This window comes from Impatiens glandulifera, chromosome 1 (assembly GCF_907164915.1).
Source record: "Impatiens glandulifera chromosome 1, dImpGla2.1, whole genome shotgun sequence".
Taxonomy (NCBI): domain Eukaryota; kingdom Viridiplantae; phylum Streptophyta; class Magnoliopsida; order Ericales; family Balsaminaceae; genus Impatiens; species Impatiens glandulifera.
The window spans coordinates 103,844,371-103,864,424 of NC_061862.1; positions in this window are offsets into that span (position 1 = coordinate 103,844,371).

Below are 20,054 nucleotides of genomic sequence, written 5' to 3' on the forward strand. Positions count from 1 at the left end.
ATTTTAATATTTTCTAATAATATTAATAATTCTAATATATAATCTGTTTATAATTTAAAAAAAAATTAAACAAGGGTTTTTTTAAAAAAAAAATATTTAATAAGTTTTTATTGATATATATTTTTTTATAATATATTTAAATTAGAATAACTTGTAGACACACATTTTACACTCTACATTTATATTGTTTTCTAAAATAATTTAAATCCGGATTATTTTCGAATAAAACTAAATATATAAATAAACAATTAAATAAATTAAACTGGAGTAATATCTTGATTTTTTTTCTACCTTATTTAAAAATTATCTTTATTTATATTTTCTAATTATTTTGATCTTATTTGTTTCCTAATAAGATTTGAAAAAAAAAAGTGCGGTAGATGGCATGAACGATGCAAATCGTTTTTCGAAAAGATTTGACCTAACATGCTGGTAAAAGAAAAAAATGGGCATGGAAAAACACTAAAAATTTTCTCAAGAGTTCATATAACCCTCATTCTTCAAGGGAGACTTCTTCCATACCTTGGCACACATTCTTCTCATATCCCTAAAATACAACCACATAGCCCTCCAAAAGCTTCGGTTTTTCAATTTTATCAAAGCCAAGACACTAAGCTTGTCTCCTTGGTAAATAAATTCTAACATTAAAATTTCGTGGCCTGATAAGGATCTCCATAATATTTATAAGGAATCCTCTCTCTTTTTTCATTTCAATTTATAAATTCAATTTCAATAAAAGGCAAAGTAGTCATTTTTCAATTTTAATGTATGATGTTGTGGTTGTAGATTTATCATTATATTGTTGTTAACGCACTATAAACTAATATTCGAACAAAACATAAAGAAAAATCAGTTTTGGGTTATTTTTGGTTAGTATGTTTTCTTCACGTGTTGTATGTTCTTGGTAAGGAGTACGATCCTGTTTTCAAGGCACCCGACCGAGTTTTTGAGCCACGATTTTGGTCTTCTACCTAGATCCAGTTTTTCTTTTAGTTTTGTTTGTAATTGTAATTGTTTGCTTGGTTTGTGAGTGTTTATTTTCTTAGTGCTTTAATTGATTGATAAATAAAAATAAAACAAAGCAAAAAATGTAAGAAAATACAAAACCTAAAAAATAATGACTTGTTCAACTAAGAAATAAACTTTCCCTCAAGTTTGTATAATCTTATATTTCCAACTAGTCATCCAAGAAAATATGAGATTGATATATTTAAAAACCAAAGAATATTTCCTACCCAAATTTTAATTCCATAATTTTTAAAAAATCCTTGAAATGATCAAAACCCTTTTCTCAAAAGGAGTTTCATGGATATTTTGTGATACTTGTTGTATATTTTGTCTTAACATTTCCCTCTTTTACATGATTTTCTCTATACTTGTATATATGAATTTCATTTTTTTTATTTTCCTTATACTTGTAAATTTTTTATTGTGTGTTCTATACTTTGTAAACAAAAAATAAATAAATAAAAGATTCATATAAATATGGATAATCACTCTTAACTTAGATTTAACAAGAAAATGGAAAAATTAAAAAGTAAAGTGTAAAGTGTAAAAAAATTTAAAATGCCAAAATTGTTTAAAGTAAAGACTTATGGGGCGTTGTGGGACATGCAATTCGTATTGTATGGCGATATTACTCTACCACTCTACACTTCAATTATTTTCCTAATTTAAAATATTAGGTGGTGACTTACTTAATCGAAAATTTTAAAAAGACATATCTCAACCTTACATTAAATTTCCAATTTCCAATCTTAGATGAGATTCGATTGGATAGTTAGTTATATGGTTAAGTATAAAATTTAGTTTTCATTATCTTATTTTTTGACATCACTTAAAAGAATAAAATTTTCATGAATAAAATATAAATAAGAGCATATTATACGATGTAAGATCGAGATCAAAATGAGCGATTTTTTTTATCGCATAGAGTTTATGGAGACTATGCTAAGGACATTTGATACTTAACTTGAAACACAATTTTGTCCAATTTGATCACTTTAATGTTATTCCCTATAAAAAATATTTTGTTTTCCTAATGTGCATGAGTTTTGGGACTCTAATGTGAAGATAGTATAAGGTATACATCATTGAACGAAGCCTATACATCTATTATTTACGTGCTAAGATTGTCAATGAAGAATGACAATCTCCACCCACCTTTGCAATATTTTGTGTGATTTGTTTGATACGTATGAACATAAAACAATTATGGGTTAACTCTTCCTTCAATTCAATGGATTCCCAACTTTGAAAATTAGTAATTTATGATTAACGACGAAAAGTATGTTCAATTGAGAAACCTCCTTACATCGATGGAACTCAGACTATCATTCTCAATGGGACAACTCTCTCTTAATCCATGGAAGCCATAGAATAAAAATCCCTGCGAACCATGTTGATTTGTCGTGCCCAAGCAACAAAACTACTTAGGAAGCCATTTGTTCGTTATGTGACTAATATCTATGTGAATATGTGTATGTATATAGCTTTAAATAGGTTCTCATGAGTACATTCTATCTATTTTAATAAAAAATGAATAATAAATTATAAAAACAAAAACATGAAAAGAGAAAAATATAAAAAGAGAAAAGTCTAACTTAACGAGTTCTTGTCTTTAAGTCTTTATTACATAAATCTATTGATATTAAGACGTTCGATCGTTGGCCATCCATACTTGATTAAGAACTATGAAGAGAAGGCCATAATTCCATGGACGTCAAGGAAGAGAAACATTCCAAAGACGAAGAAGTAAGGTAAAAAAGACTCAAATTTTCTTTTATGCTTTTCAAATTTAACTTTGATCTTGAAGGGTGTATATGTTTGTAATTGTTATTGGTTTTATCCACATCAAAATAAAACGTTAAACCTTTTTTAATACATTTATTATTTTCATGAATTAAAAATTGAGTGCACATTCTATGTTTTAGAATATACATGCATATGGGTGACACATATTACTCTTTTGGTTTACTCGTTATTATAATCTTTCCCTCTCTCTCGACAAAGTGACCACATGCATACCACAAAGAAGATATCCAATGAAAATGCAAGTATCGTGCAACTTAGAATACATGACTCTCTACGGCATTCATTCATCAAGCAAACGCGCTTCACTTAGTTCAAAGTCCAAGAATCTTCATGAAATTCTTATAATCCTTCGTTGTCAAACACACACACTTCATTTAAAGTTTATAACTCTATGTAAAAACGCCTTCTTTTGTTCCCTCGACAAATGAACAAACTTTACTTAGCTCATAATCCACAAATTTTCGTGGAAATCATTCAATCCTCCATCAATGAATAGATGAGCTTACCTAAACTCAAAGCTCACATCTTATTTAGAGATCTCCTTATCCCCGTGTTGACAAATGAACGAGAATCACTTAGCTCGGGATCCACAATTCTTCATGGCATTACTCCTATCATTCGTCCACAAATACACGAGTGTTGTCCGACTTCAAATTCATGACTCTTCATTGACAAACGAGCTCCACTCAATTCAGAACTTTTGAATCTTCACAAAATCTTTCTCATCCTTATGTCGATGAACGCTTGAGCATCATTCATATATGAATCCACAATTCTTCTTGGAATTCTTTCTATCCATCATCGACGAATGTATTGAGAACCGCTCAACTCAAGATTCATTACTCTTTGTGGAACTTCTTTTATCATTCGTCACTAATGCATGCATTCCATTTTTCATAGAGTTCACGACTCATCGTATAATTCCTTCTTTCTTTCATCAACGAACGCACGAGCAACAACCCGACTAAGAATTCACGACTTGTTGTAGAATTCCTTCTATCCTTCGTCGACAAAAGAACAAGCATAGTTCAAACTCAAACTTCATGATTCTTTCTTCTTATCCTTTCTCAATAAATGAACCTTCACCTAGCTCAAAACTTACGACTCTTCGTGACACTCTTTCTATTCTTCCTTGACATAAACACGTACATTGATTCGCAAACACTTCGTTCCTCCCTTCATTTGTTTCTTACAATAATACATAACAATTCCTTAAAAATCATGCAAAAAAGTAAATAATACTCATCACAAACTATGTTATGACCTGATGTTTTCCCAAAGATACGCACATAGCATTAAGCCTAATCATAATCATTCGTTTTTTTAAACTGAAAAGGAAAATAATAAGACGACGAACTATATAAAAAATCCCTATGTTAAAACTAAAGGAATTTTTAAAAATGCAAATAAAAGCTCTATTCCTTAAAACAAAACACAATATGGAAAAGGACAACAACAAAGAAAGATCAAGTTGAGATCAAAACTCCTCTTACGTTCCAACCATTTCTCAGATTTCCAACCATCGAAAAACAGCCATTCGGTTCTGTTCCCCGTTCCAGAAAAGCTCAAGGTTTAGAAAATCCTTTAGTTTAAATTAATAAAACATAATTAATTTAAAAGATTATTTATTTTGAAATAGAGTCACAATTGATTTTTGAAAATTAATAAAAGTTGGCATACATACAAACGTATTGACTAGAGTTTTCTTGTAGTTCATAATTTGGTGATACTTGGGAGAGGGTATTCGCGTTTCATCCTCCATACCCATTTTAAAATTATTGAAACATAACTATTTAAATTCTGGTACCTATTAAGGATGATAATTAGGGAGAAAATACCTGAATAATATTAGTCATTTTTAAAGGCATTTGTGTTTATAAATAAACACCAAACAAGCCTGTTAAAATATTTTGTGGAGATATTCCAAAAATATTTAAAATTCATTTTCTAATTTTTCGGGATTTTTAGAAAATGATTTTAAGTCTCAAAGTTATAAAAATAATTTTGGATTTTGAAAAGTGGAACCAAATAGGTTTTAGGACTAGAGTCCTAGGCTTGGGGTTCATTTTTATCAGTCGAGGTCAAAAGACCTTGGTCCGAGTCAAGGGACCTCTCGGTCGTGGTTTGGGATATTCGGTCTAGGACCAATGTCCTTTGGTCTAGATGCTAATGACTCCCGCTCCTTGGTTGATCTTACCGGTTTAGGTGTAAAAACTTATTGGTCCTAGGTTAGCCTGAGGTTAAGTTTCTCGGTCCAAGTGTATAAACTTCTAGGTCCTAGGCTTGGTCTAGGCTAGATTTATCGGCCGAGGTGTATAAACTTCTCGATTATAGACTAGCTTTGGGAAAAATTTATCGGTCGAGATGTATAATCCTCTCAATCATGGGCTAACTCTGGGCAAGGTCCCTCGGTTTTGGGTTCGGGAGCTCTCAATCTCAAGCTTGGGATTCCCAGTCCCAAGGTTAGAACTCTCGATCATAGGGTGAGGGAGTATCAAGACTAGGAGTCTCGGTCCTAGGTCGAACCCCTAAGTTCTAGGTGAAAATTCTCGGTCAGATTTCTCGGTCCTAGCTCAAGAACATCGGTCGGACCTCTCGTTCCTAGGTTAACAAGCATCAGTCTTCTAGAACATTAAGTGCAGGTTTTTAAATTCATTTTTTAGCTTTGATTCTTTGATCTAAGAGGTTGGGTAGTTTCACAAAGCTTCGAGGAACATGTTGATCATAATTTCAAGTTACCAATCGACCTAGATAATGATCAATTTGTTCAAAACAGTTTGTGATAAAAAACCGTTTTTTTTATTTTAAAGTTGTTTTAAAGTGTAAGGAGCTATCTAATAGCTTCCTTAAACTACATAAACTTGGTTGGTACCAAAATAAGAACATTGACTGTTTGTACTAACCAAATCAAAAGAACTCATTTTTTTTTAAATTTTTATGAAAATTTTGATTTTGTTGAAACATGATCTAAACAGTTGTCCAACATCATTACAATCATGTTGGGAAGTTTTTTGAATTATGATTCAACATAATTAACCCAAGTACAACAAACTCGTATTTTTTTATTTTGAAAATTCAAATTTGAGTTTTTGTTATTTGGATAGATTGATCAGTAATATCTCATCAAAATAGTTTAAAAATCATATAGGGTAAATTTTCAACCACAAAACATCATAAACAACAAACATTTAAGCTTATGCAATTTGAAATACAAAAATTTCAAATTTAAATTATAAATATGAATTCTAAGGTGATTGGAACCTCACCATGGATTGGAGAACACTCTTTGATCTTTATTGAAGGTTTCTAGATGCTTAGATCCAAGATTTAAGGACTCAAACAGAAAATTCAAAAATCCAAAAGCTCAAGTTTTATTGGCGGATATTTGATTTTCTTCAACTTGAAGGGTATGAGTTGGTTCATTGGCTTCGGAATGATCCATGGGCCTAAGGTCGGCTGGATTAGCCAAGTGCGATGAATCAACCAAAATTTTTTAATGGAATTTTGGTTGTTCTTCAGTTAACTGGCCGGAGTATGTAGTGACGATGCCTACTTTTGTAGGGAGAATGATCACCATCGTAGAGAGATCATTCTGGGCTTTGAATCAGTCGTTTTGGTGGACCAATGACTGAGTTCCAAAATGCAAAGATCAACACGGATATTTAGAGCTTATCTGCTTGGCGTCACGATGAGGAAGAAGACTAGAGCCAAAAACAGCGTCGTTTTGATTCTAGGACGCGCTCCGTTAGTGGTTCATCCAACGTTGTTCGCGTTTGGACGCTTAGTTAGCGTTCTAGCTAACCGGTCATCTGTTGATCTGTTGTGGCCCGGGCGCACATTGATCTGGTTACAACTGGCTATGCGGAGGCTTCTTGGGCACTATATAAAAATCTAGCACTAATTCGATGGTCCTGACGTGCGCTGCAAGTAATTCCTTTAGTTTCGACCACATAGGATCACATGTATATATTTTTATTAAATCCTTAAAAGTTTATTTGAAATTGACTTTTCTTTCACCCTTTTGGCTTTAATTTCAATCTTTTTAAATACAAAAAATATTAAAATAAATATGGCAAATATTTTACCAATTTATTTTATTTTTGTATATTTTTAGGATTTAAAAAAATAATTCTATATTGATGAAATTGTACAACAATTTATTAAAATTATTTATTTTTATCTTTTAATTTTTCTAAAATTAGTTTGACATAATATGGGTACAACATTTGTCCCAAATATATTTTTTTTTTATTTTGGACCTAAAACTTAAATAATTTGATTAATTTGCACAAAGATTAATCCTAATTAATTTTTTTAATAAGTTTTCGGCCATGGGGTTAATTATTTTGATCTTATTTATTTAAAATTAATTCAAAATAATTATTTTAATATTATAAATTGGGATATAGATTTTTAGTTCTAACATATACGTAAAGAGAATCGCTCTCATCCTGGTCTCTGAAAGAGAATCGATCACAAGAGGATCTGTAGCTCCAACTATTTAAAGTCCAAGACATGTCTAACTGAAAAGTGTCAATCATCCTTAGAAGTGTTCAAACACAATTGGTCCGTCAAAAGGGCACGACAACGTTCAAGGCATTGACTAAGAAACAAAGTCAATCCAATGCATTTTTTACGAACTCTTATATTTGGAAAACCAAGTGAAAAGGACTACAAGTCCAAATTTTGCCATTGAGATGACAAAGCTTAGAGGACCAACTAAATTGGTAGATGCAGAATTTTCAAATGCAGCCTTCCAAAGTTAAACGAGACAAAAATGGAAAGGAGTGATCATCTTCCTATTTTAAGTAACAGTGTTGTATAAAATGTATATTCCCGATGACACATTGTAAACCATCCAAATTGAATAATGAGGAGATGTAAGAAGTTTATCATAGATATCACATTATAAGCCATCAAAATAAATAAATAATAATAAATAAAATCAATAAGCAATGTATGTCGTCTATCTATGAAAGCATAAGAGAGAATCGTCAAAGGTTCCCAATACTTGTATTAAAAGATAACATCGCTTTCCCGACAAACCAAATTGATAAATGTAGAATCTTTAAGAATAAAAATATGTTTGTCTTTTAGATGCAGATTACTTCAATCACAATGCAATGTAAGACACCTATCACCAATAGTACATTCTAAGTCATCCAAAGAAAAAAAAAATATGTGATGTAAGGCGTATATCCTCGATATCGCTTTATAAACCATCTTAAACGGAAAACTAATGGTAATGAAACGTTAGTTGTATTCTAAACCATTCGAAACAACAAACAAAAAAGAAACATAATTTATACTAAGGCATTCCAAAAATAAATGAAAAACAAAGAAAAAAAGAGAGAATAAAACCATAGTTCACACTAGGGGCATTTCCAAAATAAAATAATTATTTTTGTACCTTGAACTACATTTTGACCTAATTCTTCTTTCAAAGAGATTCATAGGTAACCTTGTCTCAAGGTCCATTTGTAACTATTCGTTTTATAAAAAGAAAAACGTGAGAAATATTGCCAAGATTCCTCTCTAAAAATATTAAAAATAAAAACGGATATTAGAAAACAAGTACGAGATTAGGGTGTCCCTTCAACGATCGTTTTAAAAGGAACTCGATAATTTTATCGACGGTTCAAGTAAAAATATCTGATTGTATTTTTTCATGTACTCACAACTAAAAAAAGAAAGGGAAGCTCGTAGAAAAAAATTAAAGCTTAACTCGAACAACTTAAATAAAGAAAATTGTCATGCTTCCTAAAAAAGATATTTCAAGAAAAATAGGATACGACTCGAAATTCAAGGCTTGAAAAACAAAAGTGAATCAATGTAGTTCACACTAGGAGAATTTCCAAAACAAAATCAATGTTTTGGCACATTTAACTCCGTTTTTACTCGATTCCTCTTTTAAAGAGATACATAGGCAACCCTGTCTCAAGGCCCATTTGTAACCATTCATTTTATAAAAAGAAAAATGTGAAGAAATATTGTCAAGATTCCTCTCTAAAAAAATGGATATTAGAAAATAATTAAGAGCTGAGATGAGATGAGGGCGTCCCTTCAACGATCGTTACAAATGGAACTCGATAATTTCCTCGACGGTTCGAGTAAAGATATTTGATTGCATATTTTTTGTGTACTCGCAAATGAAAAATAAAGGTAAACTCGTAGAAAAAAAATAAAGCCTAAGCTCAAACAACTTAAATAAAGAAAATTGTCTTGCTTCCTAAAAAAATATTTCAAGAAAAATGGGATACAACTCAAAATTTAAGGCTGAAAAAAAAAGTGAGCCAAAGTAGTTCACACTAAAGGCATTTCCAAAATATAATCAATGTTTTTTCACCTTGAACTATGTTTTGACCTGATTCCTCTTTCAAAGAAATACATAGGCAACCCTATCTCAAGGCCCATTTGTAACCATTGGTTATATAAAAATAAAAACGTGAGGATATATCGCCAAGATTCCTCTCTAAAAAACATATAAATAAAAACGAATATTAGAAAATAAGTACGAGCTGAGATGAGATGAGATGAGGGTGTCCCTTCAACGATCGTTTCAAAAGGAACTCGATAATTTACTCGATGGTTCGAATAAAGAATTCGATTGTATCTTTTTCGTGTACTTATGACTATAAAAGGAAAGGGAAGCTTGTGGAAAAAAATAAAAGCCTAAGCTCAAAAAAATTAAATAAAGAAAATTATTATACTTCCTAAAAAATTATTTCAAGAAAAATGGGATACGACTCGAAATTCAAGGCTTGAAAAAAAGTGAACCAAAGTAGTCATCAACATTGTATGTTCACCTATAATCTTGTCTTTATTGACCAAAATAAAAAAATGTGAGTGTATCGATTTTGTCATATATATTCATGGTACTAAAAAATGGCTTCTCTCATGGTTGAGGTATTGAAATCACCACATACTACTTCCATGGACCCTCGTTTTGATTTATAAAAGTAAGAGCATACATGTACCAATTCTATAAGATATACTAAGTTGCCAAAAAACAAAAAAAAAATAATACTAATACTCAAAGTGGATGAGACATTTAAATTACCACTCTTTTTAGAGTCACTCACAACTCTTATTGAACACTCCTAGCTATAAGGCGAGAGAGTGACTAGGCCGAAAAGATGGAAGACGGAGCGATGATTTTGGGAGTTTACATTTTCGATGACCAATGGAGAAAGAATAATTAATTTTTCCATTCATAGGCCCCCTTCTCTCACACAGGGGCGGTTAAGGAGTTTAATAAAGACTGTTATTGAGACTCACGCCATGATTTGATTAAAATGCAACATAACGCCATGATTTGATAAAAATGCAACATAAGTGTACCAAATTTCATTAGATAATGCCCCGTGTACAATAAGATATCTCTCAAGGCGAGAATGACAAAAATCTATTCAAAACGTCATAAATGATTATTGTGCAACCAAATTCCTTTTCACAAAAAAAAAATTAAAAATAATCGCAACACCACGAATTTGATTACACCATTGATGACATGTGCATTGAAAAGAAAAGATAATGAAAATCAGCCTCCTTTTGAAACGGTCTGAAAAGTGGCGCTCGAAATGAGACTCTAAACATGATTGAATTCGGGATTTGTTCTAAAGAGATTGAGAGAGAGGCACATCTTAACTCTCAATAAAAAAATGTGAAAAAAATCTAAACAAGCTAAGGACATTTTTTTTTAAAAAAAAGAGAAAACTTCCAAGTCATGCACTAAGGGCATTTTCTAAAATTGAATAAAGCGTCGAATTCTTTAAAAGAGAGAGAGAATCCACCTAAGTCATGCATTAGAGGAATTTTTTTAAAGATAAAAATGAAGCGTCAAAGTCTTCAAGACAACCCTCCAAATAATGCACTAAGAGATTTTTCCTACAAAAATGAAGCGTTGAAGTCTCCAAACAAAACTAAAACTGAAAATCATGATGAAAAGTATTTTCTCAAATATAAAAACAAAAAATATGGTAATGACCCAAAATTTGAAAAATTGAAAAAACAAAATAATGAAACAATTTGAGACAATCTCTTTAGGTTCCCTATTTCTAGGCCTTTGTGAGATCTGTACACCAACAAATATTAAAAGATGTCTTTGCATAGAAGATCCCTACTAAGGCATGAAGTTGTTGCAAAGACTAAGTAGTAAGTCTCTCATTGTGCAAATGAAGCAACTCAAATCACCCTTGTGTGATCAAGCGCTTGTCTCTCCAAACTACGCAAACACAAGACTGGTAATATTATTCAAACGTCAATCTCAAGTTGACGTAAACCTATGACTATCTCATGAATTATGTTACGAACACACACTAGTTAGACACTTACACTCGGACTAATTAGATACGCAACTCAGGACTAGGATCGTTAAGCTAAGATGATGCAATCTCCCATCTATGGAAGAGCGCCAACTCTTTAGCTATCTACGCAGTTAGTCTACGAACTATAGTGGAAAAATATTAATGTATTTAGTTTTCCACTCGATTCGAAAGACTATGAGGTCGAAAGAATAAAAAGAGCGAGAGCGAGATGTAAAGGGAGAAAAATATGAAATATTGGATTAGGTCTCGGCAAGAGAGAAGGTGACTACCGCTTAAATTTGAACCACAATTCCCTTAAATTCACACCAACATGCACATATAACTACTTAATTTCTCAAATTTACAACCAAGTATATCACTTATTAGGTTAAGTCTTAGTACCCACACAAATCTCACCTTCACGTGTTAACATTGCAACTGAGGTCCTTGTATCGTCTCTTGTCATAGACATCCCACAACCAAAGATCTTATGGAACCTCACATCAATGTCTCAAGATACATAATATAGAACTATGATCATCCTACAAAAACCATTTTTCCTAATTTTCCATGAGGCCGAAAGAATAATAGAAGTGAGAGAGATATAAAGAGAGAAAATAAGAAATATTGGGTTATGTTTCGGTGAGTGAGAAGGCTACTACCCTTAAATTTGAACCGCAATTCCATTAAATTCGCATCGACATGCACATATAACTACTTAATTTATCAAATTCACAACCACATATATCACTTGTTAGGTTAGGTCTCGACACCCACACAAATCTCACATTTACATGTTAATGTCGCAATTGAGGTAAATGTTTTCTCTCTTGTTGTAGATGTCCCTCAATCGAAGACCTTAAAGAATATTACATCAATGTCGCAAACTATATAATGTAGAACAATTAGGGATGGCAATGGAGTGGTTCGGGGCGGGGAATGCAATTACCATCCCCGCCCCATTTTAATTTCGGGGATTTTTTTAATACCATACCCGCCCCGTTCGGTTATTTTCGGTTTCGAGGAATCCCGCGGGGCACCTTTAATAATTTTTATTTAAAAAAAATAAATAAATATTATACAATAAAATTATATAAACAAATTTTTTAATATAATATATTTTGTAATATATTAAAATTTTATATTATTATAAAGAAGTAAATAAATAAATATATTGGTGATTTAATATATTTAATTATGTTTATGGTATTCGGGGCAGAATCGGGGTGAAATCGGGGCGGGGCGAGGCGGGGGACACAAATACCATCCCCGCCCCATCCTCGTTCGGTTTCGGGGAAAAACCGTCCAAAACGGGGCAATTCGGTTCGGTTTTCGTGGGGCGGTTTCAAATTGCCATCCTTAAGAACAATGCTCGTCTTTCCAAAAACCGTTTGTCCTAATTTGCGATGAGAGCGAAAGAATAATGGAAATAAGAGCGAGATACAGAGAGAAAATATAAAATTTTGGGATAGATCTTGGTTAGAGAGAAGGCGACTGTCACTTAAATTCAAACCACAATTTCACATATAACTACTTAATTTCACAAAATTTACAACCACATATTATCACTTATTATGTTAGGTCTAAACACACATTCACATATACTCCTACATCCCTCAAATCTGCAACTCCATATACCACCCATCGTGTGTTACGTCTTAGCAAGAGAAAAAAACACTTGTCACTCCAATTTGAACCGTCATTCCCTTAAATTTGCACTCATAGTCTTTATAATATCTATTTTCAAATTAATATTGACTGGGATTCGAAATCTAGTCTCAAGTATGAAATATGAACAATTTAATCGCTAGACCATTAGTGATTTATAATTTTGTGTATGTATATTTATTTTGTATATAAATATTTGAGCAACGGATTAATTAGTATAATGACCGACATGTTATCCATATTCATTTAAATTTACATAAAAATTAAAAAAAAAAGTAAGTATTTTATATCAATTATTTAAAACAAAAATTTAAGATTTATATATATCATTTTTAATTTAACCGCTTCAAATTTTATGAGCGGATTAATCCATGGATTAATAAATCATAAACTGCATTGTGGTGCGACGACCTATGCTTTGAAGTTAAGCATTATTATTATTATTATTAATATATATATATATATATATATATATATATATATATATATATATATATATATATCAACAAATTAATCAGTATATTAAGTGAGTATTTTATATCTATTACTAAAAACACATAAACTAAAATATAATATTATGGCCGTAAATAATGTGCTATCTAATTTATAAAACACAACTTACACTCAGATGAAGGTTCAAAGAAAAATTGGTATTTAATATTAATTACTAAAAATACATAAACCTAACTATAATGTTATATATGTACAATAATGTATTATCTAATTCATAAAATACAATTTAGGTCTTAAATTTTTTAATAAAAAATTAATACAAAAATTTTAAATTATATAAATGTAATATCACTTGTTTATCAAACTTTAAGTTGGATTTAAAATATGAAGTCTTATTAACTTAAAAACACACCTAAAACGATAGTCAAATGCATGAAAGTTATATTGTTATGTTGGACAAGTTAAGCAGATTAAAGTTTAAGTGACGTAATCAAATATTTTACTTCGTTTTTAATGTGTTTATCATTTTCCTTTTATAATCTTCTAATTGACTTTTTTCAAGCTATCATGTACATTTGCAAAAATAGTAATAAATAGACATAACATATGGAAAATAATATAATATAACTAATTTAAGAAGAATTATACTCATGAAAAACTTCAAACATGATCTTTACCCTACTAAACACGCACATTTTCATTCAAGGATGACATTACTAACACTCACTCTTTCAATTTGAACCATCGTTCTCACATCCCTCAAATTTACACTCATATGAACAAACAACTCTCTCGGCCCTAAAATTTGTATCACATACCATCATATATTCTCCTTCAATAATGTATTATTAACATCACATTCAATTCCAATCACCATTCCCTCATCCTTCCACTTACATATTCCAATATTATTGTCATTTTAATATTATAATATCTATTCTTAAATTCGTGCCAATTAACCCTTGAACTCTAATTCCAAATTCCAAATTTCAAATTTCAAATTTCAAATGTGAACACATTAATTAAAATAGAATTCTATAATTTTATATATGTATATATATATTTGGTAGGTAAGTCCATCAGTATATTGACCAACATGTGAATATTTAATTTCAATCACTAAAACACACTAATTAAATAGAATATTATGGATGTAAAATGATATATTATTTACTTTATACTACACACAATTTAAGTCTTATAAAAACTAAATGATCTAGGAGTACAAAAAAATATATTTAGGTTATATTTAACAAATAAATTTCTAGCTTAGTTGATTAAAGATTGTTATAGTATTTTATTATAATATATATCATTAGTTTAATACTTTCATAGTCATTTTAAGTGACCCACTCCAAGTTCCGTAGATGGGTCAACTCGCAAATTAATTACTCGTTTACACTAACCTAACGAGTCGTAAATTGTTGTGGGAGGATCGATGATTTGTAGTTAAATGTTATTAACTAAACATAGGTTTCAAATTCAAGTTTTACCTATATCATTTTTAATCTTATATTTTTTAATAAATAATTCCAAGTTTTGAGAGTGGGTCAACCTACAAACTACCCGACCCAAGTATCTAATTACTCTCACATATGTATTTAAATTAATCACAACTTTCGACCCAACAAGTTGAAATTAAACATCATTATATATATTTACATTTTAATGACTTAAATTTCAATTTTTCTTTTATAAATATATTTAATACTTTTCATTATAACATATAAATATGTGTTACTCTTAAATAGATATAACAATAAGTCAGACCAGGGAGGAAAATGCATTTACTATGTTGTGTTATACTGGTGATTTTTTTACTACCATCCTGACCTGTTTGGTTTCAAAAAGTCTTAAGGGCACTATTTATACCATATTCTTTAAAAACTAATTTTTATAAAAAGATATATTTATATAGTATTAATTTTAATATATTGAAAATTCATATTTTTATAAAAAAGTTAGCTTAAATATTTTGAAAAATAAATAAATAAATATATTAGTAATATTATATATTTAATTGTGTTGTATTAGGCTACGATCAGATCAATTGCTAGTCAAACTTGAGAAAAAATGCCTCAAACGAAATAATTTAGATCAGCCTCAAAGAGATAATTTGGATCATTACTCTTAGGGCTCGTTTGAGGAATGAGTTATTTGGGTTTTAAATGGGATTTACTTCAAAAAAAACCCTGCATTTGACCTAAATGAAAAACAAAATTAGTTTTTAATTTTTTTTCCAAAAGTAACCTTGCACATTATCCCAATTAAAGGGTAATTTTAATTTTATTTTAAATAAATAAAGGATAATTTTAGTATTTTAATAAATAAAAAGATTGATTAGATGGTTGAGATGATAGACTAATTTTAGAATAAAAACTTAAAAAAAACTCAATAACCATCCTATGAAACCAGCCCTTAATTAAGTCGTAACTATCCCGTATGCGATACAAATTGCAAAGAAGTAATATATAATGTTAATTAAGTAATTAATAAGTTGTTAAGGTCTTCCTTAACTATGGCATATATGTGGAATATCCCAAGGATCATAAGTGTATATGAGCTCATGTTGTCTATTCTATATAAATACAGTCTTCCTCTCATATCTAATTGCCTTATATAATTTGCATGTAAGTCAATTTAATATAGGGTTTCACTTAAAAATAAATAAATTGTGACAATATATTAGTCCATCAAAATACATTAATTGATCTTAAGTTTGATCATTGCATGCAATCTTAAACTATAGAAGTTGAAGCAGCATGCATTGGGTTGTTTAATTTGCCGGTAGGAATCCAACAAGAATATATATTTGTAAAGCTTACCTAATTATTGGAATTATTTTAATTGAAGGAAACATTGAAGAAAACTCAAATCATGTAGGCCTGCTTGGGAGAAACTGAAGAGCAACTTTTACAATGAAAAGAAATAAAAAATCTAAATATATAAATCGATTATTATAGGCTTAAGTAACAAAAGTCTTGACTAAGAAATAATATCTTTGTTTTATTCACAATATAAATTCTTAAATTGAAGTCAAAGAGCTTTAATATATAAAATGAATTGGTTAAAAATATATAAATTATTCTGTTGCAAAAATTATTCTTTGAAATATCAATTCTTGTAAAATAAATAAGACTCGATAATTAAATCTCATAACTAATCCCTGACGAATCTTAGTCGAGATTAAGAATAAATGGTAAATTTAATTAAAGTCCCCCTTTTTAGCTTTATCGATTAAAAATATTTTTTCCATCATTAAGGCGTAGTTTACCGAATCCCATTTGTGTTGCATCTCCATCATGAAGTTATGATGGATCCGAAAATGAGTGTAGTTGAGAGTAAAGTTGAGCCCATATGCGTCATAGTACCACTCTGAGTCGTGAAAATGGTGGCCCCACATGAATAGATCCTCGTTTTCTAACAAGGCCATTCTGCAATATATAATCAATTCTAAAAAATATGTCATTTTATTTTGATAAAAACAAATATGCTTAGAGATGTTTAGTATATCTATTATAGATGTATACATGTATAATAAATAAGCACGTACTGTGTTCACTTGTTAGGCCTTATTGTTTGGGACACGTCCAAATAATGGTTGGGTAAAGTAACCAGGTTTTGTGTGTTAAGGTTTTTGTCGAGGGTGGGTTGGAATCTCTCCCCTTCATCGCTAAGGTCGCATCCCGAAGGATGTATCAAAGCCGATAGGGGGATCTAGTCTGAGTTCCTAGTTTTTTTCTCACACAGCATCTCTCATTCACAGACCTGTATAATCGGTCTAAAAGTAGTTTGTAGAAGTACAAAATTCAGATCTAGTACTCCTTCATGTAATCTAGGGTGATATACCTATTCAATGCAATTAATAGGGCAAAGCCTAGGTATAGGGTAAAACCTAAGTACATGTTGGGGTGACAGACCCCGTGAGGTGGACTATTGTGAGGGTGGAATGTTATAAATAAAAATTTATAAATAGCCAGCGTTTTTTTTATTTTATTTTTTCAAAATAACAAGGTTTCCCAGTAGAGTCTCCAAAAGAGTTGTAAATACCCCCAAACGGCTATGGTATCTTCATGGTTCCCCATAGCTTAGCAAGTGTCGTCTCGTGAGGTGGACACGTGGTAATACGGGGGAGATATTATATCGCGGGGTGGCTCGAAGTTCGATGTGATTCAACTTTGGTTTACATGCCAAGCATCTTTTAAAATGAAATATTTATTTTTTAAAAAATTTTAAAAATACCTAGAGCGGTAAGAAATTAATTATGTAAAAATAATTAATCCTTTGTTCAAATTTAAATAATATGGTAGGCTAAATTACAATTTAACCAAAACCCAGTTTAAATTAATCAAACATAACTAATTGAAAATATTATTTATTTGAAAATTAGAGTAACGAAGAGATTTTATAAAAATCAATAAAATGTTACGTGTATAAACGTATTTGTACAAGAGTTTTTGAAAAAGGGTGGTTCGTTGTCTGTTTATGCTCGGGAAATCACTTTCGCGATATGTCTTTCGCGCCCGTCTAAGGACTATTTTCAAAAATTCTTCTAAAATAAACAAATTTTGGATTTTATAAATCTAATTATAACATTTATTACCTTTAATTATTAGTCCAAGGGTACTAAGCAAGGATGATATTTAAATAATTGTACAAAATTATTTAAAAGGGTATGTACCTGTTGCGTTGGTATTTAAAAATGATTTCGGGTTCCAAACTTACAAACATAATATTGGATTTTGAAAAGTAGAACCAAATAGGCCTTAGAACTAGAGTCTTAAGGTCTGGGTTTGGTTAGGCCCATTTAGGCTTAGTTAGGCTCAGTCAAGACCGGAGTAGTATGGACCAGGACTTGGTCACATGGGTCAAGGGACCGTAGAGCTCGGTCCTGGGCTCGAGAGGCTCGGTCCCAAACTCAGGCAGCCCAGTCGTAGACCTGGGAGGCTCGGTCCCAGGTCAAGTTTACCGGTCTAGGTGCTTGGTCCTAGGGTTAGGTATTTATCGATCCTATGTCTAGGGTTATGATTAGTTTTACTAGTCCTAAGTCTAAGGGGCTTGGTTCTAATCATCGGTCCTAAGTATAGGAGGCTCGGTCTTAATCATCGGTCCTAGGTCAAAATAAGGTTTGGTCCTAAGTTTAAAAAAAATCGATCCTAGGCTAAGGGGAGGACTCGGTCCTAAGTTAAAAAACTCGATCGGGCTCCACTGTCCTAGGCTAAAATCATCAGTCGTGGGGTTCGATTTTTCCTCAAGAACTCCGGTCTTGGTCCTCGGTTGGAGCTAAAGATCACCGGTCTTGGTCCTCGGTCGGACCTGAAAAACACCAGCCGGACTCCTCGGTCACTGGCTAAGATCCTCGGTCAGATGTAGGATCGATTTGTTCTTGATTTGGTCAAAATTTCAAAAGCTCGTATATTTTGATTAGAATCATGAAATCATGATCCGTAAGTTACATTTGGTTCATATAATCATGAAGAACAAAATCCCTAATATAAATCATGATTTCAAGATCTTTATAAAGATCAATTTCAAAATACCATTTTTAAGTCAAATTTTAAGATTTTTCAAATTATGCCATTTCAAGGTATGGTTTTGTTCCATTTGCTTTGAAATGATGAATATAGTTGAACTTAACCAAAACAAGAACATCATTCAAACATTTAAACAGTTTTGAAGATTGAATCAAAATCCAAAAAAATTCAAAAACACAATTTGATCAAACATGATCAAATCGATGAAACGGTTTCATGGAATTCATCCCAACATGTTAACAAACATGTATATCAACTAATTGGATCAACAATTCCAGAATAAAACCAAGAACACGAAATTTTTAAAAATTTAGTTTTGAGCTTAATTTTTTAAAAAATTCAATTTGATCAAACATGATCAAAACGTGATTAAAGTTGCTTGAAATTCATTCTAAAATGTTAACAAACATGTATAGCAACTAATTGGATAAAAAATCTAGATTAAAACCAATAACACAAAGATTTTAAAATTTTAGTTTTCAAACTCAAAATTTTGAAATTCTTAATTTAAGTTGATTTAATCTGATCTCTTTGAACAGAAAGTTCATACATGATATATATAATGATTTAAAACATATAAATAACATAATCAAGCTTAAGAATATATCAAACCTAATTAAATAAGAAAATTTTGAAACAATTCAAATTTTACAATCACAGATCATGATACAAATGATATAGGATCATATCAACAGCGAGAGAACACTCCTAAGTGTGTTGGCAGTTATTCAAAGGCCTAGATCAAGACTTGGATTGTTGGAACAGGTTTAGACAAAAACGAGTTCGCCGGAATCTTCAATGGTTTGATTCAGGTGATGATATTGTGTGATTGTTCGATGATTGTTTGATATTCTTCAATGATTTGCTTCAAAGAGCAAGGAGGAGTATTTATATTACTAATAGGTCGGTCGGGAAGGGATAATTCAAGACGAATTTGACCTCCGACAATCTTTTCCTAAAACGTGGCATCCTTATCCAGGGCAGGATAAGGCTAGAGGATAAAGGCGTCTTGTAGGCGAGGATGAGGAGGAAATGTGGCCGAAATTCGAAGGGATAAGGATGCCTATAACATGAGTTGTCCCGTTAGTTGATCGTGTGTGGCGGGTTGTGCACTTGATATGTTGTAGCGGGGGTCTTGCGCGTTCTGGGCTATTGGCTGAGATATGGGCTCTAATCTAATATTTCAGGATCCCACTGTAAAGTTTTATCAAAAATCCGACTACATATGATTATCCGATTTTATTTTTTTAAAGGTTTATTAAAATCGATTTTTAATTCT